Raw genomic sequence first — 26,885 nt, 5'->3', positions numbered from 1 at the left:
CATATTGCATTCTTTTTTGCGATTTCACCAATTTATATCTTCATAAATAATATATTTGGAATTCCATCATACATGTTATGGTAAAATGAATGACGCCATTACAAAGTACAACTATTCCTGTAAAAAACAAGCACTTACATGGCTTGTAGATAGAAAACTGAGAGTGCTAGAGCTCTTAGAAGGGGAGGAGGGAAAAACGGAAACACTAAGATCAAAATTTGCGCGGTCCACTGGGTCATTTTGGGCCTGGTCCTCAAAGGGTTAAAGGGGTTGCCGAGCGAAAATTTTTTTTCTTTCAAATCAACTGGTGTCAAAAAGTTATATAGATTTGTAATTTACTTCTATTTAAAAATCTTAAGTCTTCCCATAGTTATAAACTGTTGTATGTCCTGCAGGAAGTGTTGTTTTATTTACATTCAGAAACAGTGCTCTCTGCTGACATCTCTGGCCGAGTCAGGAACTGTCCAGAGCAGCAGCAGATTCCCATAGAAAACCTCTCCTTCTCTGGACAGTTCCTGAATCGGCCAGAGATGTCAGCAGAGAGCACTGTTTCTAAAAGTAAATAAATATCTCCTGCAGGATATATAGTAGCTTATAACAGTGGTTTAGTGTCCCAGTACAGGAGTACCACTACACCAGCCATAGGGAACCGCATCGGCCCTCCAGCTGTTGCAAAACTACAATTTCTGTCATGCATGGACAGCCAAAGCAAAGCTTTGGCTGTCCATGCATGATGGGAATTGTAGTTTTGCAACAGCTTGAGGGCCAAAGGTTCCCCATCCCAACACTATGGGGGAGATTTATCAAAGGGTGTAAAATTTAGACTGGTGGAAACTGCCCACAGCAACCAATCACAGCTCAGCTTTCAGCTCTGGTGAAAGGAAAGCCGAGCTGTTATTGGTTGCAGTGGGCAGTTTGCACCAGTCTAAATTTTACATCCTTTGATAAATCTCCCCCTGTGCCTTTATTCCACCTGTCAAAAGGTATCTCACTCTGCCACACTCTGGGATGATGAGTGCCATTTTGCACTTGGTGTCTCACTCTCCACTTTTCTTATTGCACAGCTGAAGGGAAGCGCTTAGGGTACAAACACACACACCGTATACGCAGCAGATACGCAGCAAATACGCAGCAGATCTGCAGAAGATTTGATGGTACAGATTTGATGCTGTGTTCAGTTATTTAGATCTAATCTGCTGCGTATTTGTTGCGTATTTGCTGCATATTGCAGCAGTAAATACGCTGCGTATACGGTGTGTATGTTTATACCCTAAGGATACAAACCCACACACCGTATATGCAGCAAATACACAGCAAATACGCAGCAGTTTGATGGTGCAGATTTGATGCTGTGTTCAGTTATTTAGATCTAATCTGCTGCGTATTTTTTGCGTATTTGTTGTGTATTTCATAGTAAATAGTAAATACGCTGTGTATACGGTGTGTGGGTTTATACCCTAACTGTGTGTTCTGTCTTGGTTTATGTTCAATCACTGGCTTGGGCGCCTCACACTTCTCTATGAGACACTTTCACCCGTCCCAGTCACAGTCACTTTTGTTAAAAAAAAAAAAAAAAAAAAAAAAGCAATGATTTAAATAAATAATATTCATTAAAAAAAAATAGTGGGTAGAGTTCCCCTCTTTTCCATACCCAGCCAGGTTAAAAAACCATACAGCAGCAAACTAGTAGTTCTAGGGTGAGAAGCGCCAGTACCAGTCCGGGAGCGCCATTTTTTACCCTACGGAACTATTGGTAACCAGCTCTTCCCAGTACCCCTGGTGTGGTGGGTACTGGGGTAAAAATGGGGTGGGGTTAGTGTAAGCCTTTTTATACCGGCTAACACTAGGCCCCAACTTAGTAATGGATGCCGTCTATCAGACAGCTTCCACTGCTAAGCCTGTAATATAAAGAAGAAAAAAAACACAAGACAAAATTGATAAATATTTTTTTTTATAAAAAAAACAACAAAAAAACACCCCCAGACCCCTCGTTGACCATTTTATATATATAAAAAATCTGCTGGTCATCGACGTAGTCCACGAAATCTGATGTAATCCTCCATATACCGATATCTGAAAAACAAAGAGATGAGACAAAAAAGGCAGTAGTAGAACACCCATCATTGTGACAGGTGTTCTACTCCTTACAGTATGCAGCATCTTTACAGATAGCTGCTTACAGTCTGGCAGCGCAACCAAGGGGTTAAATGTGGATGCATTGCATTCACACTTAACCTCTTGGGGGCCAGACTTATTTCACACAGCATCCATACCAGCAAAGAAGTGGGTTAAGTGCCCCCTTCCTTACTCAATGGACTGGGTGCAGTGCAAGATACAGGCACAGGGGAGAGAAAGCAAATTCCCTGTGTCTGCATCTCCCGGACACAGATTAGCCCATGGAGGAATGGGGTTAATAGCTTTAACCCATGCCTCTCTGGGCTGGGCTGCATACTCTGAATCCAGGGGTGTCAGCCTTTCTTAGATCTCCAGCTCTGTTCCCAAGTCACTGCAAATCTGTACTTGCTTATGGATCAGACCTGACTATCAGCATACATAGAAGAACTTATAGTTTTTCTTGCAACACAGTATGGGAGGGCTCAAGCATCTCCTCTCTCAAAGAATTGACAAGTCAATTCCTTGAGCTGAGAGCAGAGGCACCTGAGCCCTCCCATAGGGTGGGTTTACACTGAGCAATTCTCTCGGATAAACTCAGCGGGATTCTCTGCTCCGGGCAGTTTAACCCGTTAAATGCCACAGGTCCACTCACGTGATCGCGATGTCCCGCGGTGCCGTCCGGTTCCCCGATGTCTCCATGGTAACTCCGGGGGCCTAATGAAGGACCCGGGCTTACCATGGATAAGCCATCCTGCTGACAGGGGTGGCTGTGGCTATTGCCTGTCAGCAGGATGGTCACATAATACAATACACTGTATTGCAGAAGCAGTGTAGTGTATTGTAAAAGGTGATCAAAGTGTTACACTAGTGTACAGTAATGTACACTAGTGTAAAAGTAAAAAAAAGTGCACCAAACACATTCCCCCCAGCCCCCCCTCCCCCATAATAAAAATGCATTACATTCCCCATACACAATAAACCATTACATAAAAACAGATCAAAAACACAAATCCTATACATATTTGGTATCGCTACGTCCATAACGACCCAATCTATAAAACGATGTCAATAATTATATCGCACGACACACGCTGTAAAAAAAAAAATATAAAAAAACTGTAAAATAGCTGTATTTTATCAATCTTCTTTAGAAAATACCTCAATAAAAACTACAGATCTTCCTGCAAAAAATAAGCCCAAAATCAGCTCTGTCGCGCAAAAGATAACGCTATGGATCTTGCAATGTGGCAACAGTTTTTGTGGGTTTTTGCTAGGAAGATAGTTTCTATTGCGCCAAAGTGGTAATAGTTAAAAAAAAAACCTACACAAATGTGGTATCGCCGTAACCATAGTGACCCAGAGACTACATGTATTATGTTATTAGTGACCGCCGATACGGATTTTTAGGGCGGTCACTAATGGGCTCTATTCTGCTGCCATCAGCTCTTTATGGCAATGGCACAGAATAGTGCAGCAGCGCCGGTAAGGCCTGCAGCCCCCTCCTCTCAGCTATCGGAGGTAGCTGAGGGGTTGAGGCAGAGTGTGGGTTCAGTCCCGGCCAGTCCCCGCACCGGCGATCTCCGTTATTAACAGTATAACGGCGGGCACCGATAACGGGCACTGGATGCTTTCATCTCCTCTTATTGTGAATCCACAGTGAGAGGAGATGAATATATGTCCTGTCCCCCCCGGAATAACCTTAGTGTTTACAGTGATTAATTCCTTAGGGTACAAACACACTTGCCGTATCCGCAGCGAGTTTTTAGCTGCGCATTCGCAGCGAGGCTGGCTGCGGATCCCGGCCCTGTGTACTCAATGGCAGACAAACTCTGCCATTGAGTACACAGGGCTGGGATCCGCAGCGAGTCTCTCTGCGAATACGCAGCCAGAAACTCGCTGCGGATACGGCAAGTGTGTTTGTACCCTTAAAAAAAGATCAAACTCTCATTCTCTCCACCACCAGAGGTGGCAGAGAGCATGGGGCAATGATCGGGGACTAGCCGATGTGGTCCTGGTACAAGTGATCAGCGGTATATACTATATACCACTGATCACTTGTTCCAAATGCTGCCGTCACTTTTTATCCCCTGTCACCATAAATCATTGGTGACGGGATAAAAAGTCAAGTGCCCCGGATTACCTGTAACCACCTCGCATAACCTGTAACCACCCCAGATTACCTGTAACCACCCCACATTACCTGTAACCACCCCGCATTACCTGTAACTACCCCAGATTATTCATAATCACCCCGCATTACCTGTAACCACCCCAGATTACCTGTAACCACCCCGCATTACCTGTAACCACCCCAGATTATTCATAACCACTCCAGTTTACCTGTAACCACTAAGATTACCTGTAACCACTACAGATTGCCACAGATTGCCCGTAACGAACCCGAACCATCCGCAATGATTACCGCTGTCTGCCCGCTCCGTGTAGCGGGCGGATCCAGCGGGAGGAACGCCTGAAAAACTGGGATACAGCCATAGCCATAGGCTGTATCCCAGTTTTCCAGGCAGTCCTCCCACTGTATACGCCCACTGCACGGAGCTGGCAGACAGCAGGATTCCGATGCAGAGCGTTCGGGTTCAGCCGAACCTCGGCGGGTTCGGACCATCCCTGCCCGTAACCACCCCAGATTGCGGGTAACCACCCTAGATTGCCTGTCACTGCTCCCTCAGATTGCCAATCACCACCCCAGTTTGCCTGTGACCCCCCCCCCACATTGCCCGTCACCACCCCAGATATCCAGTAAACACCTCCAGATTGTCCGTTACCACCCCATAGAGCCAGTAAACACCCCCAGATAGCCAGTAAACACCCCTAGATATCCAGTAAAAAAACCCAGATTGCTCGTCACCACCCCAGATAGCAAGTAAACACTCCCAGGTTGCCCGTCACCACCCCAGATTACCTGTAATCTCATTTAAAAAATTTTTTTTACCTGTGGGGTCAAAATGCTCACTGCACCCCGAGATGACTCCTTTGAGGGGTGCACTTTCCAAAATGGGATGACTTTGGAGGGTTCTCTTCTGCAGACACTACAGGGGCTCTGCAAACGCACCTGGCGCTCGGAAACTTCTTCAGAAAAATCTGCACTGAAAATGCTAATTGGCGCTCCCTTCCTTCTGAGCCCTGCTGTGTGCCCATACAGTGGTTTATGCCCACATATGGGGTACCGTTGTACTCAAGAGAACCTGCGCTACAGAATTTAGGGTGAATTTTCTCTCCCTTTCCTTGTGAAGTAGATAAATTTCAAACTAAACAAACATATTATTGGAAAAATTCTAGTTTTTCATTTTTACTGTCTAATTTTTTATACTTTCCTCTAATACCTGTGGGGTCAAAATGCTCACTGCACCCCAAGATGACTTCATTGAGGGGTTCACTTTCCAAAATGGGATGACTTTTAGGGGGTTTCTCTTCTGCAGATACTACAAGGGCACTGCAAACGCACCTGGCGCTCAGAAACTTCAACAGAAAAATCTGCACTGAAAATGCTAATTGGCGCTCCTTTCCTTCTGAGCCCTGCTGTGTGCCCATACAGTGGTTTATGCCCACGTATGGGGTACCGTTATACTCAGGAGAACCCGCGTTACATATATTGGGGTGAGTTTTCTACCCTGTTCCTCGTGAAATTGAGAAATTTCAAACTAAACAAACATATTATTGGAAAAATTCTATTTTTTCAGTTTTACTGTCTTCTTTTGAATACTTTCCTCTAAAACCTGTGGGGTCAAAATGGTCACCACACCCAAGATGTATTCTTTGAGGGGTGTACTTTCCAAAATGGGGTGACTTTTGGGGGGGTTTTATTCTGCTGACACTATAGGGGCTCTGCAAACGCACCTGGCGCTCAGAAACTTCTTCAGCAAAATCTGAACTGGAAATGCTAATTGGCGATCCTTCCCTTCTGAGCCCCGCTGTGTGCCCATACAGTGGTTTACCCCCACATATGGGGTACTCAGGAGAACCTGCGTTACAAAATTTGGGGTGCATTTTCTCTCATGTTTATTATGAAAATGAGATACTCTAATCTTAACAAATATATTATTGTAAAATTTCTATTTTCCATTTTTTTCCAGCCTAATTGTGAATACTTTCCTCCAGCCCTTGTAGGATTAAAATGCTCATTATACCCCTAGATTAATTCTTTAAGGTGTCTAGTTTCCAGAATGGGGTCACTTATGGGGGTTTCCAGTATACAAGCCTCCTAAATCAACTTAAAAAAAGAACTGGACCCTAAATAAAATCAGTTTTGGAAATTTTATGAAAATTTCATAATTTGCTGATACACTTCTAAGCCCCGTGAAAAAAGTGAAATATGTTTACGAAATGAAGCCAGAATAGGACATATTGATAATGTAACTTACTAACTAATTTATGTGATATGAGTTTCTTTTTTTAGAAGCAAAGAATTTCAAAGTTCGTAAAGTGCAAATTTTTCATGATATTTTGATGTTTTTCACAAAAAACACACAAGACAGTGACCAAATTTTGCCACTAACATAAAGTACCATATGTTAGGAAAAAACTATTTCAGAATCGCTAGCATACGTTAAAGCATCACTGAGCTATAAGCGCATAAAGTGAGACAGGTTACATTTTGAAAAAGGAGCCTGGTCATTAATGTCCAAATAGGCTTGGTCCCTAAGGGGTTAAACTGATAACAACAGATTTTTTTTTATTATTGAGAGTCTGTCTCTGCCTGCCTCTGTCTGGCTGTCTCTGTCGGCATGTCTGTCTTCCTGCCTCGTTCTGTCTACCTGAATCTGTCTGCCTCTCCATCCATCGGTCTATATGTATCTAATCTATGTATGGTGTGAGACAGTGACAGGGATTGTGGTTGGGAATCGCTATATCTCCCCGAGGTACAGGTCATATGTGAACACTAGGTTCCCGAAAGTCCATACCTCATCCAGGGAAAGCTGGATGAGATATGGAGGAATCCAGGAAAGTTAAAACCCATAGCAAACTACTTGCTATGGGACTGTTTTTAGTTGCTGTAAAAGGGCCTGGATTTTTATGGAATGACAGGCAGGTTGGTAGTGGGGCCTGTCATTCCCTTTCTGGCCAGTCCAGGTTTTTCTATCTGGCCAAGTCAGCCCAGGTGCTGGAGGCCACTGATCACAGGTCTCATAAGTGGAGGCACAGAGTGTATAGAGCTGTGGCTGTGCGTGGAGGTTTCTCCTGGCTGTGGAGAGGGTCAGGGCTGCTAAAGCTTCTGCTGGGACTTTGAGCCACACCGGTATTGTACCAACTGATGTTGTTTTATGTTGGGTAACTGGTAGCAAGTCACCTCTTTAGCTAGGATTTGCTGTGTTAGTTAGAGCTCAGACGAGCAGGACTTATTTTATTTTGTGCCTGTAGGTAAGGCTGAATTTCTTTTGGTTTCAATAAACAGGGGCATCTCTGTTTTATAAAAGTTTGTGTCACTGTCTCTGACTGCCAATCCTGCTGTTTGCCCTGCTCCACAGAGCTAATCTCCCACAATGGATAGCTACACATTGATAACTATTTATTAAAGAAAAACTATGGTGAATTCTCATCAGTGCAGTCGTATTAACAAAAGCATACACTGGCCCCCAAAGAATCCAAATTAAATGGTTTTAGACCGCACCTACCTGCGTCTTCCTTGCTGGCAAGCAAGCAACCAACCAACCAGCCTACCTGCTTGGTTGCCTTCCTGCAGATGAACTGCTAGCCTTTCTGTCAGCTGTATATGTCAGCACAGCCTTGATTACATCACCAGCCCTGCCCTGGCAGGCTAGTGGTAAACAAGCTTGTTGCCATGGCAACAGGCTGCCAGAGACAAACAAGTGTTTACCAAACAAACTTTTATTAGCAATGCCAAGCCTTAAATCTTGGGGTGCAGCTGCGCACCCCACTTGGGAGGTGTTTCTTGCAATGCCATTTCGGGTGCAGCTGACTTTATTTGGAGGTGCGGCTGTGCACCCTTGAGGGGTTCTGTTTTTAGGCAACACATTTGGGGGGTGCACTGAACCTGGAAGCACTGCAATACCAGGTCAATGCCTGGAGAGAGGACACAGCAAGCTCTTTTACTATCTCCCTGTTCTACAAATCCATTCAAAATATGGTCCCCAGATAGGGGACATATCAGATATTAAACTGATAAGAACAGATTTTTCTATTATTATTTTGAGAGTCTGTCTCTGCCTGCCTCTGTCTACCTTTCTCTGCCTGTCTGCCTGTCTCTGTCTGTATGTCTTCCCTCCTCGTTCTGTCTTCCTGCATCTGTTTGCCTCTCCATCCATCCATCCATCGTTCTATATGATTATCTATGTATCAAATCTATGTATAGATAGCTACTAGTGATGAGCGAGTACTAAAATGCTCAGGTGCTCGTTACTCGAGCCGAGTATTTTCCGATACTCGAGTGCTCGTTTCGAGTAACGAACCCCATTGAAGTCAATGGGAGACTCGAGCATTTTTTGAGGGGACTCAAGTTCGGTAGAGAGAAGGTCGTGTGAAAACCTGTCAACCTCAGAAATTGATGGAAACACAACGGAAATGGACAGGAAACAGCAGGGGCAGCATGTATGCATGCCTCTGAGGCTGCCTAATGGCACCATTATGCCTAATTCTGTGCAACAGCCTGGTTAAAAACAGAGGTAGGCATAGGGACCACCCAAAAACTCAGCCTGACACAGCATGGCAGTGAGAACACAGGGAACCATTAAAACAGAGGTAGCTTATCATGAACCACCCAAAAATTCAGCCTGACACAGCATAGCGGTGAGGACAACCTCAAAGTCAACAAGGTAGAAGCCGTAGCCAGTCAGCCTTCCAAAAATTATACCAGACCTAGCATGGCAGTGAGCTCACAGAGAACTATTAAAAGTGAGTGAGGAAGAAAGTGAGCCTCCCCAAAATTAGGCCAAACACTGCATGGCATTGAGCACACAGAGAACTGCCGGGATCAGCAGTAGCCAACATGGAGGCCAGGCAGGAGCAACAGTAACCAACATGGAGGCCAGGCAGGAGCAACAGTAACCAACATGGAGGCCAGGCAGGAGCAACAGTAGTTAACATGGAGGCCAGGCAGGATCAGCAGTAACCAACATGGAGGCAAGGGCAGGCACACCAGTAGTCAGAAGTAGTCAATATGGATGCCAGTTAAGGCTCAGCAGTAGCCAACATGAAGGCAAGGGCAGGCACCACAGTAGTCAGCAGTAGTCAACATGGATGCCAGTAAAGGCCCAGCAGTAGTCTACATGGATGCCAGTTAAGGCCCAGCAGTAGCCAACATGGAGGCAAGGGCAGGCACACCAGTAGTCAGCAGTAGTCAACATTGATGCCAGTTAAGGCCCAGCAAAAAGGAGGCAAGGGCAGGCCCAGCAGTTGTCAACATGGATGCCAGTTAAGGGCCAGCAAAAAGGAGGCAAGGGCAGGCACACCTAGTGAGGCTCCCTAAAACTAGGCCAGACACTGCAGGGCCTTGAACACACAGAGAGCCATTTCAAGTGAGTGAGGAAGCTAGTGAGGCTCCCCAAAACCAGGCCAGACACAGCATGGCATTCAGCACACAGAGAGCCATTACAAGTGAGTGAGGAAGCTAGTGAGCCTCCCAAAAATTAGGCCAGACAAAGAGAGCCATTACAAGTGAGTCCACCCAAAAATTGGAGTGAGTCAAGGGGCTGGGATATGTAGTGGTCATGAACCCGGGTGCTGACAGCTAACTGGCTAGGCCAGTTGTCAGTCAGCACTCACCATCAAGGGTAGACTTGATGCCTCTCGACCGGGGATGGTGAGGCCCCGGCCACGGCTCCACAAAAAAAACCCCAAAAAACAGCAGGCTGGTTGGCGGGGGCGCGATCGGCGGGCCCCCGTCAACCAGTCCCGATCCTCCGCAGACGTAGTGTGACGTCAGAGCATGGCAGTGAGGACACAGAGAACCATTAGGAGTGAGGAAGCAATTGAGCCTCACAATAGTTATGCCAGACTCTGCATGGCAGAAGAAGACTTGGCAGTTGGCTGAGAATTGTAGGAAGAGGAGAAGGAGGAGGAGGAGGAGAGGAGATACCAAGAATCTTCATGTTCAGCTGCTTTCCCCGGGTGGACAGCTGGATTCAGGTGAAATCCAGGCTTTGTTCATTTTTATAAACGTCAGCCTGCCAGCGCTGTCAGTGGACAGGCGGGTGCGCATATCAGTGATGATGGCACCAGCTGCACTGAAGACCCGCTCTGACAACACGCTAGCGGCAGGGCAGGCCAGCACCTCCAAGGCGTAAAGCGCCAGTTGGGGTCACGTATCCAGCTTTGAAACCCAGTAGTTGTAGGTAGCAGAGTGATCGGGAAGGACGGTGGTATGGTCAGCAAGGTACTCCCTCACCATCTTCCTGAAGGCTTCCCCCCTACTCTGTCTAGACTGGGGACGGTTGACATAGTCTTGCTGGGGTGCCATGAAACTGTCAAAGGCCTTGGAGAGTGTTCCCCTGCCCCTTGACAAGCTGCCTGCTCCACTGCTCCTCTTCCCCACTCTTTAGCCCACAAAACTACGTCCTCTGGAGCTAGTGGTGTCAGATGGGAAGTATATTTTCAGCTTCTGCACCAGGGCCTGTTGATATTGATTCACTCACTGTCATACTGCGTTCCTCGGCAGGAATGACAGTGGAAATGTTCGGTTTCTACCAAGGGTCCAGGAGAGTGAACATTCAGTAATCTGTGTTGTCTAAAACCAGTAGTCAACATGGATGCCAGTTAAGGCCCAGCAGTAGTCACAATGGATGCCAGTTAAGGACCAGCAACAAGGATGCAAGGGCAGGCACACCAGTAGTCAACATGGATGCCAGTTAAGGCCCAGCAGTAGTCAACATGGATGCCAGTTAAGGACCAGCAACAAGGATGCAAGGGCAGGCACACCAGTAGTCAACATGGATGCCAGTTGACTTGCGGAAATGCGCACAGATGCGGTGCACCTTGTTGAGCAAGTCAGCCACATTGGGGTAAGCTTTAAGGAACCGCAGCAACATTAGGTTGAAGACGTGGGCCAGGCACGGTACATGTGTGAGGCTGCCGAGTTGCAGAGCCGCCACCAGGTTCCGCCCCTTGTCACACGCAATCAAGTTCACTGCTAATTACACACGAACCCGGGTGCTGACAGCTAACTGGCTAGGCCAGCTGTCAGTGACCATCAAGGGTACACCTGATGACTCTCGACCAGGGGTGGTGAGGCCCCGACCACAGCTAGACCAAAAAGACTAAAATAAAACAGCTGGCTGGTTGTCGGGGGCGCGATCGGCGGGCCCCCGGCAACCAGTCCCACTCCTCCGCAGACGTAGTGTGACGTCAGAGCATGGCAGTGAGGACACAGAGAACAATACAGTCTGCTTAAGAGGCCATGGAATTTGATCAAATACACTTTCAATCATTTAAAGAGTCTCTAAAAGACGGCAAGTGCGGTAGCCTGTGTATTAAAAAGACCTGGTCAATCCTGCCTTCAAAAAGGCTACTACAACATCCAAGGAAGGAAAGAAGCTACTGGTAAAAGGCCTGGTCAATCCTGCGTTCAAAACGGCTAAAACATCCAAGGAAGGTAGAAGGTGCTGTTCAGCAGTTTGAGCACCGCCTGTTGGCGCTTACCCACGGCAGTGCTGCTGCGCCTAAAACTAAAATAGCCGGATTATGGCTACATTTAGCCTCACACCCTCATGCAGTTGTGCGTGATAGGCATCTCTTTGGAGGTAGGGACGAAGAATAACAATACAGTCTTCTTAAGAGGCCCCGAGCTAAAAAAATAAAAGGATGGCAGAGAACCTGCGCAAGTTCACATCCAAAGATCAGATGGTTTGAAATGGATAACACAAGGATGCTAAATTAGGATTCACCATTATCACTGTCTGTTCCTTTGAACAGTAAAAATTGCACTTGAATTGAAGTCGATTTGATTTTAAAATTTAAATTGAAGGCGTTAGGAACTCACCTGCCGGGGCTCCTGCGGCGTCCTCTTCGGTCCCAACTCCTTCTGTCGGCGCTAGGACTCAGCGCCGACACGGCCGCCCGAGCCGGGTGATGTCACCCGGCTCCGCAGCTCCGTGTCACTCGTGGCGGCCGCAGCTCCGTGTCACTCGTGGCGGCCGCCCAGACTGTGCAGCTGAACGGCATCACGCTCGGGCTGAGGGGCGGATCGCTCCGCCACTCAGTCTGTAGCATGCCAGCTGCTGTGTATCTGGGATCAGAAGGTCGGACCAATGGTGTGCTGGTCCGGCCTCCTGACCCAGTATAAAGTGTTCTCACTGCCAGCGCACTTCGCTGGCTATTGGTTCTACTGATCCCAGCTTCCCAGTTATTCCCTGCATTCTGCCTGATCCCTTCTATATTGCTCTACCTGGATTTGGACTTTTTGCCTGTCCCCTGACTACCCGCTTCTTCCTGATTCTGTACTGCGTTGCTCGTTCGGTTTCTGACTTGGCTAGTTGACCTTCCATTATTGTTTGTCTGTCTGTCTGCGTTTTATGTGTTACACCTATCCAGCGTAGGGATTGTCTTCGTTGTTGTCCGCAACCGTTTAGGGTCGACAGAGGCAAGCAGATAGGGTCAGTGGGTGGATTCAGATCAGGGCCCACTGTCTCCCTCCTGTCTGTACTAGCCAGTCGTGACAGAAGGTTAGAAAATAAAAAAACATAAAGTGGCCATTACCGGCAAGGGCAGGCACACCAGTAGTCTACATGGGTGCCAGTTAAGACCCAGCAACAACGAGGCAAGGGCAGGCACACCAGTAGTCTACATGGTTGCCAGTTAAGGCCCAGCAACAACGAGGCAGGGGCAGGCACACCAGTAGTCTGCATGGGTGCCAGTTAAGGCCCAGCAACAACGAGGCAAGGGCAGGCACACCAGTAGTCTACATGGATGCCAGTTAAGGCCCAGTAACAACGAGGCAAGGGCAGGCACACCAGTAGTCTGCATGGGTGCCAGTTAAGGCCCAGCAACAACAAGGCAAGGGCAGGCACACCAGTAGTCTACATGGGTGCCAGTTAAGGCCCAGCAGTAGCCAACAAGTAGCCAACAACCCCCAGTACCCTTTTCAATTTGACTGTAGCAGTTGGGGTAACATTCCCTGCATAATGTAACTACTGACTTCTACCCCCGCCACCACCCTTTCGATTTTCAATTTGACTGCAGCAGTTGGGGTAACATTCCCTGCATAATGTAACTACTCACTTCTACCCCCGCCACCACCCTTTCGATTTTCAATTTGACTGCATTCCCTGCATAATGTGACTCACCACCTCTCCCCACACCGCTGTTTTGATTTTAAATTTGACTTTGATCCTTGAGGATCTGGCAATTGTCTCATGCAAAGGGATCATCACTTGAGGGGTAGTGTACTACAAATCCCAGCAATACAGTGTAGTACCCACTAGTTTAGGGGGGGCTGTACGGTACAATCTAGTAGTGGCTGGACCTAGACACACGCTGGGATACCCCCTTACAATGAGCAGTGAAGTTTTATGCAGGTGTACTACAAATCCCAGCAATACAGTGTAGTACCCACTAGTTTAGGGGGGGCTGTACGGTACAATCTGCTATTGGCCGGAACTATACACACGCTGTGACACCCCCTTACAATGAGCAGTGAAGTTCTATGCAGGATGCACTACAAATCCCAGCTATACATTGCAGTACACACTAGTTTAGGGGGGGCTTGACAGTGCTATCTGGTATGGGCAACAACTGTACACACTTTGTCACCCCAATACAATGAGCAGTGAAGTAAGTTCTATGCAGGATGCACTACATATCCCAGCTATACAGTGCAGTACGCACTAGTTTAGGGAGGGCTTGACGGTGCTATCCGGTATGGGCAACAACTATACACATTTTGTCACCCCAATACAATGAGCAGTGAAGTAAGATCTATGCACTACAACTCCCAGCTATACAGTGCAGTACACACTAGTTTATGTGATGCTATCTGGTATGGGCAACAACTGTACACACGCTTTGTCACCCCAATACAATATGAGCAGTGAAGTAAGTTCTATGCGAGATGCACTACAACTCCCAGCTATACAGTGCAGTACACCAGGACCACCAGCCCCAAAATCGAAAAGGAGTACACTGAGCACTTCTTAGGGGGGGGGGGGTTAACACCTAATGTCACCTTTCTGCCAGCAGCCGGTCACCACAGTGTGCGGGTGAAATCGTGGTAGCAGCACTGCAACTCCCACCCAACAGTCTGTAGTAATATATTAATAAAAGCTTTTAAGCCCTGAAAAGGGCTGTTTGTTTATACTGCTAGTATATATCCTGCCTACTGGAACGCTAAATCCTACACTGACACTCTCCCTGACCAGCAGCAGCTCTGTCCCTGATCTCTCACAGTATGCGTCTGAAGCGAGTACTGCCGGCGCCGAGTTTTATATGGCAGGGTCATCTGATCTGGCCAACCAATCGCTGCTATTGACATGTATGGGTCCCACGTCATCGCAGGATGTACCAAAGAGTCTCCTGCATGTTTATTGGCTGCGAAAAAGCGTGCAAACTTACAGGAAACGGATGATGAGATTTCCTTGAGTATCGCGAGATGCTCGTCCGAGTAACGAGTACCATCGAGTACCCTAATACTCGATTGAGTACCAAGCTCGGACGAGCAGGTTCGCTCATCTCTAATAGCTACACATTGATAACTATTTATTAAAGAAAAACTATGGTGAATTCTCATCAGTGCAGCCGTATTAACGAAAGCATACACTGGCCCCCAAAGAATCCAAATTAAATGGTTTTAGACCGCACCTACCTGCGTCTTCCTTGCTGGCAAGCAGCCAACCAGCCTACCTGCTTGGTTGCCTGCCTGCAGATGAACTGCTAGCCTTTCTGTCAGCTGTATATGTCAGCACAGCCTTGATGACATCACCAGCCCTGCCATGGCAGGCTAGTGGTAAACAACTTTGTTGCCATGGCTACAGGCTGCCAGAGACAAACAAGTGTTTACCAAACAAACTTTTATTAGCAATGCCAAGCCTTATATCTTGGGGTGCAGCTGCGCACCCCACTTGGGGGGTGTTTCTTGCACTGCCGTTTCAGGTGCAGCTGACTTTATTCGGAGGTGCGGCTGTGCACCCTTGAGGGGTTCTGTTTTTAGGCAACACATTTGGGAGGTGCACTGAACCCGGAACCACTGCTATGCCAGGTCAATGCCTGGAGAGGACAGAGCAAGTTCTTTTACCATCTTGCTGTTCTTAAAATCCATTCAATATATGGTCCCCAGATAGGGGATGTATCAGATATTAAACTGATAAGAACAGATTTTTTTTTTTTTAATATTAAGAGTCTGTCTCTGCCTGCCTCTGTCTGCCTGTCTCTGTCTGTCTGTCTGTCTGTCTTCCTGCCTCGTTCTGTCTACCTGAATCTGTCTGCCTCTCCATCCATCCATAGGTCTATATGATTATCTATGTATCTAATCTATGTATGGATAGCTACACATTGATAACTATTTATTAAAAACTATGGTGAATTCTCATCGGTGCAGCCATATTAACAAAAGCATACACTGGCCCCCAAAGAATCCAAATTAAATGGTGTAAACCCCACCTACCTGCGTCTTCCTTGCTGGCAAGCAACCAACCAGCCTACCTGTTTGGTTGCCTGCCTGCAGATGAACTGCTAGCCTTTCTATCAGCAGTATATATCAGCACAGCCTTGATAACATCACCAGCCCTGCCCTGGCAGGCTAGTGGTAAAAAACTTTGTTGCCATGGCAACAGGCTGCCAGAGACAAACAAGTGTTTACCAAACAAACTTTTATTAGCAATGCCAAACCTTATATGTTGGGGTGCAGCTGCGCACCCCACTTGTTGTTTTTTTTCTTGCAATGTCGGTGCAGCCGTATTAACAAAAGCATACACTGGCCCCCAAAGAATCCAAATTAAATTGTTTAAACTGCACCTACCTACATCTTCCTTGCTGGCAAGCAACCAAGCAACCAACCAGCCTACCTGTTTGGTTGCCTGCCTGCAGATGAACTGCTAGCCTGTCAGCAGTATATGTCAGCACAGCCTTGATGACATCACCAGCCCTGCCCTGGCAGGCTAGTGGTGAACAACTTTGTTGCCATGGCAACATCCTGCCAGAGACAAACAAGTGTTTACCAAACAAACTTTTATTAGCAATGCCAAGCCTTATATCTTGGGGTGCAGCTGCGCACAACAAAACACAGTGATCACTGAACTCAAGGAGAACAGCGAAAAAAATTCCAATGAAGTACTCAATCAAGAGTCTCCACTGATGCCCCCAAAAATTTAAATATGCAAAACAAGAGTCCGTGGAGCCTCAGTTACGAGTCTCAAAACACGGGATAGCCAGATATCTCTAGCCTGTTGCCAACGGGGTGCCTCCATGATGGGGAGAGCACCACACCACCCTGATAAATAACCCCTTAAGTCCCACTCGGTTGCGAGTATTGGAACATAGACAGGGAAACAACAGGGTGGCCCCTTTTGTCAATGTCTAACTCAAGGTGCGAGTATTGCGATCATGACAAGGGCTTGCAAAGGCAGGCTTCCACCCACAGACAGCCGTTTCGGGGTTTTTGCCCCTCGTCAGTGTGGGGTAGGATTCTGGCTAGTTGGGGCAATGAAAAATCAACCAACAAAACACAGTGATCACTGAACTCAAGGAGAACAGCGAAAAGAAATTCCAATGAAGTACTCAATCAAGAGTCTCCACTGATGCCCCCAAAAATTTAAATATGCAAAACAAGAGTCTGTGGAACCTCAGTTACGAGTCTCAAAACACGGGATAGCCAGATATCTCTAGCCTGTTGCCAACGGGGTGCCTCCATGATGGGGAGAGCACCACACCACCCTGATAAATAACCCCTTAAGTCCCACTCGGTTGCGAGTATTGGAACATAGACAGGGAAACAACAGGGTGGCCCCTTTTGTCAATGTCTAACTCAAGGTGCGAGTATTGCGATCATGACAAGGGCTTGCAAAGGCAGGCTTCCACCCACAGACAGCCGTTTCGGGGTTTTTGCCCCTCGTCAGTGTGGGGTAGGATTCTGGCTAGTTGGGGCAATGAAAAATCAACCAACAAAACACAGTGATCACTGAACTCAAGGAGAACAGCGAAAAAAATTCCAATGAAGTACTCAATCAAGAGTCTCCACTGATGCCCCCAAAAATTTAAATATGCAAAACAAGAGTCCGTGGAGCCTCAGTTACGAGTCTCAAAACACGGGATAGCCAGATATCTCTAGCCTGTTGCCAACGGGGTGCCTCCATGATGGGGAGAGCACCACACCACCCTGATAAATAACCCCTTAAGTCCCACTCGGTTGCGAGTATTGGAACATAGACAGGGAAACAACAGGGTGGCCCCTTTTGTCAATGTCTAACTCAAGGTGCGAGTATTGCGATCATTACAAGGGCTTGCAAAGGCAGGCTTCCACCCACAGACAGCCGTTTCGGGGTTTTTGCCCCTCGTCAGTGTGGGGTAGGATTCTGGCTAGTTGGGGCAATGAAAAATCAACCAACAAAACACAGTGATCACTGAACTCAAGGAGAACAGCGAAAAAAATTCCAATGAAGTACTCAATCAAGAGTCTCCACTGATGCCCCCAAAAATTTAAATATGCAAAACAAGAGTCTGTGGAGCCTCAGTTACGAGTCTCAAAACACGGGATAGCCAGATATCTCTAGCCTGTTGCCAACGGGGTGCCTCCATGATGGGGAGAGCACCACACCACCCTGATAAATAACCCCTTAAGTCCCACTCGGTTGCGAGTATTGGAACATAGACAGGGAAACAACAGGGTGGCCCCTTTTGTCAATGTCTAACTCAAGGTGCGAGTATTGCGATCATGACAAGGGCTTGCAAAGGCAGGCTTCCACCCACAGACAGCCGTTTCGGGGTTTTTGCCCCTCGTCAGTGTGGGGTAGGATTCTGGCTAGTTGGGGCAATGAAAAATCAACCAACAAAACACAGTGATCACTGAACTCAAGGAGAACAGCGAAAAAAATTCCAATGAAGTACTCAATCAAGAGTCTCCACTGATGCCCCCAAAAATTTAAATATGCAAAACAAGAGTCCGTGGAGCCTCAGTTACGAGTCTCAAAACACGGGATAGCCAGATATCTCTAGCCTGTTGCCAACGGGGTGCCTCCATGATGGGGAGAGCACCACACCACCCTGATAAATAACCCCTTAAGTCCCACTCGGTTGCGAGTATTGGAACATAGACAGGGAAACAACAGGGTGGCCCCTTTTGTCAATGTCTAACTCAAGGTGCGAGTATTGCGATCATGACAAGGGCTTGCAAAGGCAGGCTTCCACCCACAGACAGCCGTTTCGGGGTTTTTGCCCCTCGTCAGTGTGGGGTAGGATTCTGGCTAGTTGGGGCAATGAAAAATCAACCAACAAAACACAGTGATCACTGAACTCAAGGAGAACAGCGAAAAAAATTCCAATGAAGTACTCAATCAAGAGTCTCCACTGATGCCCCCCAAAATTTAAATATGCAAAACAAGAGTCCGTGGAGCCTCAGTTACGAGTCTGAGCACCCCACTTGGGGGTGTTTCCGGCAATGCCGTTTCGAGTGCAGCTGACTTTATTTGGAGGTGCGGCTGCGCACCCTTAAGGGGTTCTATTTTTAGGCAACACATTTGGAGGTAGCACTGTACCTGGAAGCACTGCAATACCAGGTTAATGCCTGGAGAGGACAGAGCAAGCTCTTTTACCATCTCCCTGTTCTTAAAATCCATTCAATATGTGTTCCCCAGATAGTGGACATAGAAGATATTAAACTGATAAGAACAGATTTTTTTTTATATTGAGAGTCTGTCTCATCCTGCCTCTGTCTGTCTGCCTGTCTGTCTTCCTGCCTTGTTCTGTCTACCTGAATCTGTCTGCCTCTCCATCCATAAATCGGACTATATGATTATCCATGTATCTAATCTATGTATGGATAGCTACACATTGATAAGTATTTATTAAAGAAAAACTATGGTGAATTCTCATCAGGGCAGCTGTATTAACAAAAGCATACACTGGCCCCCAAAGAATCCAGATTAAATGGTTAAAACCGCACCTACCTGTGTCTTCCTTGCTGGCAAGCAACCGACCAGCCTACCTGCTTGGTTGCCTGCCTGCAGATGAACTGCTAGCCTTTCTGTCAGCTTTATATGTCATCACAGCCTTAATGACATCACCAGCCCTGCCCTGGCAGGCTAGTGGCAAACAACTTTGTTGCCATGGCAACAGGCTGCCAGACACTAACAAGTGTTTACCAAACAAACTTTTATTAGCAATGCCAAGCCTTAAATCTTGGGGTGCAGATGTGCACCCCACTTGGGGGGTGTTTCTTGCAATGCTGATGCAGCCGTATTAACAAAAGCATACACTGGCCCCCAAAGAATCCAAATTAAATGGTTTAAACTGCATCTGCGTCTTCCTTGCTGGCAAGCAACCAACTAGCCTACCTGCTTGGTTGCCTGCCTGCAGATGAACTGCTAGCCTTTCTGTCAGCTGTATATGTCAGCACAGCGTTAATGACATTGCGTTAACCAGGCTCCGGGTTGCCACTTGCAAGGTGGTATGGTCACGGTTATGGCACGAGGGTATGTGGCTAGTCCACGGGAGCCTGATCACGCAGCCCAATTCTTCGTTGTCCCTAGCAAGGCACCAATGATAAGACCAATGCCAGGGTTCGAAAACAATGGTAGTTGTATGTTTATTTGAACGGCAACTCTAGTAGCAACAGTCTCTGGATGCAACCAGGAATAATCAACTTGGCAATAGGCAGAATTAGTTATAACTGAATAGATAGGTGGTTTTGCAATAGGCCGTGATCTATAAGTGTCTCTTTTGTTAGGAAGAATCTTTACTGAGGGAGGGAGTAGTAGTTCCCTTGAGATACTGATGCTGGGTATAGTAGTTATGAATAAAATACTTGCAGTTAGCGATGATGAGGAGAATATGGAGAATTGAACGATGAACCCAGATCTTGAAGTGGATAGGAGTTTTGGAGAATACAGCGGGTCTTGACTGGACCGGAACAGGTATATAGATATATCAGACAGAGGAGTGGTAGCAAAGCGTCCGCACCACGAGGCTGGCGGTACCGGACCTTCTCTTCACAGGACAGCGAGAAAGCGACCTTCTTTCTTCAAGACTAGAGAGGAACTGAACTGAAACCCAAGCCAAAAGCTCGATGGCTATTGGAGTTGCTATGGCAGCAGGGGATCATGTGACACTAGGCCTCTTGCATCACCACACCACATGACTAACAAATAAGTATAATCAATATACATGAGCAGTAAGATACAATACCAGACTTAAACACTGGGGGCAACATAAAACGAGCTTTTGCAGTGTCTATTACACTTTCCAGCACTTAAACTAACAGAATACTTTTAGAAAGAAAGAACCTATGTGCTGGGACACTGCATACCTCCCCGCTACGAATGAGCCGACCTCGGCGAATCAGAATTTAAGAGACTTACAAGAGAAATAGGTTTACAAGACAACATAGACATGAAAGAGATTATCTGTATGTTCCACACTCAAGGACACAGGCAATAAGAGACTTGAAGAAATACAAAGAAAACCCTAGTGGCAGGACTTCAGCTAGGGGTGCCTAACATACTCTGTTGACCAGGTAGCTAGTGAGTGAACCATCTGACATGTGAGCCAGGACTACTCAAATATTGGCGGGAGACCCTCCAATTCCATACAGTTTAGACAGTAGGTTTACAATATCCATGGGTTGTCCTACTGGAGAAGATACCTTGGAACCTGTGTTGATTCTTGGGTGTTTGACAGACTTGAGAATGTGTGTGAAGTGTGTGAAGCGTGTTTTGGACACCTTAAGAAGAGGAAAAGAATAAAATAATAAATACAACCATACATTGGGCGCCCCATACATACCAATCAATCATACAATTAAATTATTCTATAGACCATGCGCACGAAAAGGTGCCAAAGGTGTAGTATAGTATATAGTTAACATGTGTATGTGTTTGATGCCACTATGTGTAGTAACTACTGGGTATTGAAAGAATATGTTATGGAACAGACCGTAGAGGGACAAAACAATTAAGGCACATTGAGAAGAAATATAGAATATATAGACTAATCTGAGGTCTTGAAAGGCTGGATTATGGAATCTTCCCAGCTACAAAATACAACAACAGCACATAAAATATTATAAAGATGCAATACTTAGAAAAATACATTCTCTTGCTGAGGTTACTCATGTAAACTTACTCCTTACTCAGAAGAGGGAAATATATGAAAATAAACTCTTTGCTTTAGTGCAATAATCAACCATATAAACAATACACATCTTTGGAAAGTTCTTTTAGGAAGAACTTTTTCTTTTTAGTACTGGAACTGGATAAGTGTCTCTGTGATAGGAGGGTCTCTTTCGGCAATTATGACCATTGTCCTTGAAAGGCTCTAGGAGCAGGCACTGAAGAAATAGAACAACAACAACAAAATGTCCTCTCAGTCTATAGGCTGGGTAATAAAACAACAAGGTGCATGGTCTGGAGGACCAGGTTCTGAGGCTTAAACGTTGCAAAACTTTACATCACTCAAGAACAAGAAAAACAAACAACAGTGAGGGCAGTCACGATGGCCATCTCAGCCTAGTTTCCCATATAAATTTTTAACAGAAGTGCCCAGGAGGACCCCAAGTGGCTCCTCTCTTCTTATTCCAGGGATAGTACTGGGAGGAGGCGGGAGCAGGAGCCTCGTTCAACGCTGTGGTGACCACAATGCTTGGGGTCACGGTGGTTATGGGCGAAATGACAGGGGCCACATGGTAGGTGACAGTAGTGGTAGCGTTGGCGCCGCTGTGGAAGAGGTAGTGTTAGCTACCGTAGTAGGTGGACCAGGGGTTGTGGGAGTGGCAACAAGTGATCCTAGAGGCTTGAAGTCAGGCCAGTCCTCATCCCACTGCTCAGACGGTGAAGGCAAAAAGGGTCATTGCACTGGATTCTTGGGCCTGGTGACAGCTGCCGCCCAGAGGCCTTTCTGAGATCCTACTAGGGTGTACTCCACCACCTACTCTGGTGTCAGATTGTGCAGGTACACTGGGTGATACTCTCGCATCACGGCCCGTCTATTGGCAAGTACCAGCATGTCCATTGTACGAGTCCATGATTAGGCCATATCCTAAACTAACAGAATACTTTTAGAAAGAAAGAACCTATGTGCTGGGACACTGCAACATCACCAGTGGTAAACAACTTTGTTGCCATAGCAACAGGCTGCCAGAGAAAAACAAGTGTTTACCAAACAAACTTTTATTAGCAATGCTAAGCCTTAAATCTTGGGGTGTAGCTGCGCACCCCACTTCGGGGGTGTTTCTTGCAATGCCGTTTCAGTGCAGCTGACTTTATTTGGAGGTACCCTTGAGGAGTTCTGTTTTTAGGCAACACATTTGGGGGGTACTGTGAACCTGGAAGCACTGCTATGCCAGGTCAATGCCAGATCAATGCCTGGAGAGAGCAAGCTCTTTTACCATCTTCCTGTTCTAAAAATCCATTCAATATATGGTCCCCAGATAGGGGACGTATCAGATATTAAACTGATAAGAACAGATTTATTTTTTTTTTATATTGAGAGTCTGTCTGCCTGCCTGTCTGTCTTCCTGCCTCGTTCTGTCTACCTGAATCTGTCTGCCTCTCCATCCATCAATCGGACTATATGATAATCTATGTATCAAATCTATGTATGGATAGCTACACATTGATAACTATTTATTAAAGAAAAACTATGGTGAATTCTCATCTGTGCAGCAGTATTAACAAAAGCATACACTGGACCCCAAAGAATCCAAATTAAATGGTTTAAACCGCAGGTAGGCTGATTGGTTGTTTGCCTGCTGTGTTCTCCATATAGTATTAATGCCCCCTGCTCTGCCCCCATATAGTAATAATGCCCCTGCTGTGTCCTTATAGAGTATTAATGCCCCCTGCTCTGCCCCATATAGTAATAATGTCCCCTGCTGTGTCCTCCATATGGTATTAATGCTCCCTGCTGTGCCCCCATATAGTAATAATGTCCCCTTCTGTGCCTTCCAATAGTAACAATGCCCCCTGATGTGCCCTCCATATAGTAATATTGTTCCCTTCCCTGCACTGCCCCTATAATAAATGCCCCCTCACCAGCTATGTCACCATAGTAAATGCCCCCCAATCTGGGCATGGAGCGGGTCTTCCTCTCTTCTTCAGCCTCCAGGCCCAGTGTGGCAGGGTAAGGTCTAAGGGCGGAGAGAGGAAGAGAGAGGAGGTGAAGGGAGGAGAGGAGGGAAAAAGGGGAGTGGAAAGAGGAGGTTATGGAGAGAGGGGGTGAGGCGGAAGTGAGGAGGTAAAGGGAAAGGAAGAGAGAGGCGGTAAAGGGAGATGGGGAGAGAGGAGGAGAAGGAAAGAGAAAAAGTGAAGGAGAAGAGAGGGGGTGAGGTAGAGGAGAGAGGAGGAGATAGGGGTAAGGGGGCAGAGGGGGGGGGGAGGAGGTAACAGGAGAGAGAGGGGGAGGAAAAGAGGAGTTAAAGGGAGGAGAGGAAGAGAAAGGAGGTGAGGGAAGACAGGTGGAGGAGGTGATGGGGGGAGAGAGGAGGTCATGGGGGAAAGAGGAGGTCATGGAGAGAGGAGGTGGTGGGGGGAGGAAGGAGGTCATGGAGAGAGGAGGTGGTGGGGGGAGGGAGGGAGGAGGTCATGGAGAGAGGAGGTGGTGGGGGGAGGTAGGAGGTCATGGAGAGAGGGGTGGTGGTGGTGGGGGGGGTCATGGAGAGAGGAGATGATGGGGGAGGGAGGAGGTCATGGAGAGAGGAGGTGGTGGGGGAGGGAGGAGGTCATGGAGAGAGGAGGTGGTGGGGGGAGGAGGTGATGGGGGAGAGAGGAGGTAAAAGGAGAAGGGGGTATAGAAGTGGGGAGAGGAGGTGAAGGGGGTATGTGCTATTATTAGAGGTGTACGGCCAGCGAGGGGGCCGTGGTGCGGGGGGCTCTGGCAGTAGTGAGTTGTGGATGGGGACAGGGTACCTCACAGGGTACGAAGCAGCAGCAGTTTTTGGTGCCTGTTCTCCCCCTGCGGCTGCTGAATTTGGGAGCAACGTCCAGCCGGGGGCTTTAAGAGGGTAGGCAGCGGTCATCCGCGGGGGTGAGAGCAGAAGCGGCAGCAGGCTGATGTCCCCGGAGGCGGCTGATAGACCAACCACCAGCCACCCAGGGCAGGCCAACAGAGGTGAGCAGCAGCCGGTGGACGTAGGGGCGCCCCATCTCCCAGTCCACAACTTACTGCTGCTGGAGCCCTGGGCTGGGTAGCCCCGCACACTACAACACCCTTGCCACTGATCTAAAGTGGCTGATCCAGCGGTCACTGGCGGAGACATCAACCTGCCGCCGCTTTTCCTCTCCACCCATGTGGGTCACTATCTTCTGCCTGGAACTCGTCCCCAGGGTGCCGCCTACCCTCCTGGAGCCCCCAGTTGGACGCCGATCCCCGATCCGGCAGCCGCAGTGAGACAGCGTGCACTGGAGGCTGCCGCTGCTGCTTCGTACCCTGTAAGGATGGTGAGAGCTGCGGCGGGGATCGGTGCTGGGACAATGCTGAGTGATAGCAGTGTCCCGACACCCAAGGCAAAAGTTTCTTTTTTTCATCATCTCCCGGCGTACCCCGTCAACCTGTGGCGCGTACCCCTGTGGTACGCGTACCGCAGGTTGAGAACCCCTGCTCTACAGTATAGTGTAATACTAATGTCCTGTACTGCTGTGTGTCTAGTATCTCCTATCTACAGTATAGTGTGATACTACATGTCCTGTACTGCTGTGTGTCTAGTATCTCCTCTCCACAGTATAGTGTGATACCACATGTCATGTACTGCTGTGTGTCTAGTATCTCATCTTCACAGTATAGTGCAAAAAAGAGCCCATGGAGCCTCATTTAATAGTCTCAAAACACAGGACTAGCCAGACTTCTCCGGGAAAGGCCCAGCCAAGGCATGGCTCCTCTAAGGAAACCACCAAAACCACCATATTATCTAGCCCTATAAGTCAGTGTAATGATAATGGAAAAACCTAGGCCAGGTATCCATCCACTAGGTGGGAGCAATGCCTAGTAGAGTCATAAAGAAGCAGTTCACAAAAAGTTATTATTGCTCCCCCTCCCTCCCCCGCCGGGTATGCGCTGGCACGTATACTCACCACAGCTGATTGGTGTCCCATGGCGCAGCTTCGTTCTGGTCCCGCGGCGCCATTCAAATTCAGCACGCATTCACTTCAGTCTCTGCTGTGACTCCTCTTCTGTGTCCTGTGATTGAACGCCGGAAGTCACGCGCTTCCATAGAGAATGCATTGAATCACTTGAGTTCCGGCGTACAATCACAGGAGACAGAAGAGGAGTCACAGCAGAGGCTAAAGTGAGGGAGCCGGATTTGAATGGCGCTGGGGGACCAGAACGAAGCCGATTTGCTGCGGTGACTATACGTTCCAGCGCCTACCGGGGGGGCCAATAATAATTTTTTGTGAACTGCTTTAATACAGTGAAATCCTAGGTACATTGCTTCTTGTAATACATGAATATGCAAAAAAGAGACGGTGGAGCTTCATTAAGAGTCTCAAAACACAGAACTAGCCAGACCAGGAGGGGCCCAGCAGATGGGTGGCTCCTGTAAGGGAATCACCAAAGCCACCATATTAAGTCGCCCATCTGTGGATGGATACCTGACCTAAGTTTTTCCCTTGTCATTACATTGACTTATAGGGCTACTTAATATGGTGGCTTCGGTGGTTTGCTTCTGAAGCCCTGCAGTTCACACCGCTTATTATTCCCATTATTGAAATCTGCTTCCTGAAAAGGACGATGACCTGCTTCCTGAAGAGGATGCAACCTACTGAATGAGACCTCACCCCTCACCACTAGATTTGGCTTCACTACTGGATTTATACTAGCAATGACCTTTACCACCAGACATGACCTCAAATTTTTAACCACTGGACACAACCATGCCATCCATGGTTAAGTGCAGGGCCGATTCTGGGGTTTCTGCCGCCCCGAGTGATGGCCGGCATCCCCCCCCCAACCACCCCCCCCCCCCCCCCCCCCCCCGCAGCCAGCCGCTCACCTGTCCCACGCCGCAGCCGGCCGGCGCTCTCCGCTGTCTCCACATCCCGTCAGGTCCCGCGATGTCACCCTGCAGCTGTCACGGACCTCCAGGCTGTGGTGAGTGAGTGGGGTGATCGGGTCGCGCAGGGCGGCCCCGTGCGACCCGATCACCCCAGCGCGTCCCCCACCGACCCCGGGCACTCACCACAGCCTGGAGGTCCGTGACAGCTGCAGGGTGACATCGCGGGACCTGACGGGATGTGGAGAGCGCAGGCGACGGGACAGGTAAGCGGCCGCTGTCATTTTTATTAAGTGATACTTAACAAAAATGACAGCAGGGGGGACATAATGCCGCCCCCTGCCGGACCGCAAAATCTGCCGCCTGAGGCGGAAGGCTCATTCCGCCTCATGGCAGAAGCGGGCCTGGTTAAGTGACAGATATACATGGCATACATTTATATCATCAGTCGTTATGGGGTTAATCTATTACCCTCTTACAGTGTGTATACATATATATGCTCCAATACTGATTATACATGCAGAATGACTAGTACTCCAGGTGGAAAATTATATTCCAACAGATACAATGCATGCGTCAGGAAAAAAACTATAGAAGTAGAACATTCCAGACCATGTTTCTCACATGACCTGTTAAATATAATGTTTTTAACTCTTCTATTGCTTTCTGGTGCTTG

General features: G+C 47.7%; 3 non-coding genes and 1 pseudogene across 3 annotated transcripts; all 4 read right to left on the bottom strand.

Moving 5' to 3' along the window:
- Positions 1-8,109: 8,109 nt before the first annotated feature.
- On the bottom strand, positions 8,110-8,292 carry LOC138796159 (U2 spliceosomal RNA). Its single transcript, XR_011363760.1, has one exon. It is a non-coding gene; the product is annotated as a U2 spliceosomal RNA (small nuclear RNA).
- Positions 8,293-15,237: 6,945 nt separating this feature from the next.
- LOC138796085 (U2 spliceosomal RNA) lies at positions 15,238-15,419 on the bottom strand. Its single transcript, XR_011363715.1, has one exon. It is a non-coding gene; the product is annotated as a U2 spliceosomal RNA (small nuclear RNA).
- Positions 15,420-18,748: 3,329 nt separating this feature from the next.
- LOC138796086 (U2 spliceosomal RNA) lies at positions 18,749-18,925 on the bottom strand (annotated as a pseudogene).
- Positions 18,926-22,530: 3,605 nt separating this feature from the next.
- LOC138796088 (U2 spliceosomal RNA) lies at positions 22,531-22,718 on the bottom strand. Its single transcript, XR_011363716.1, has one exon. It is a non-coding gene; the product is annotated as a U2 spliceosomal RNA (small nuclear RNA).
- Between the last annotated feature and the right edge of the window lie 4,167 nt (positions 22,719-26,885).

Source organism: Dendropsophus ebraccatus, chromosome 6 (genome assembly GCF_027789765.1).
Source record: "Dendropsophus ebraccatus isolate aDenEbr1 chromosome 6, aDenEbr1.pat, whole genome shotgun sequence".
Lineage (NCBI taxonomy): Eukaryota > Metazoa > Chordata > Amphibia > Anura > Hylidae > Dendropsophus > Dendropsophus ebraccatus.
The sequence above is the reverse complement of the archived record's forward strand: the minus strand, read 5'-3'. Positions and strand labels throughout refer to the sequence as shown.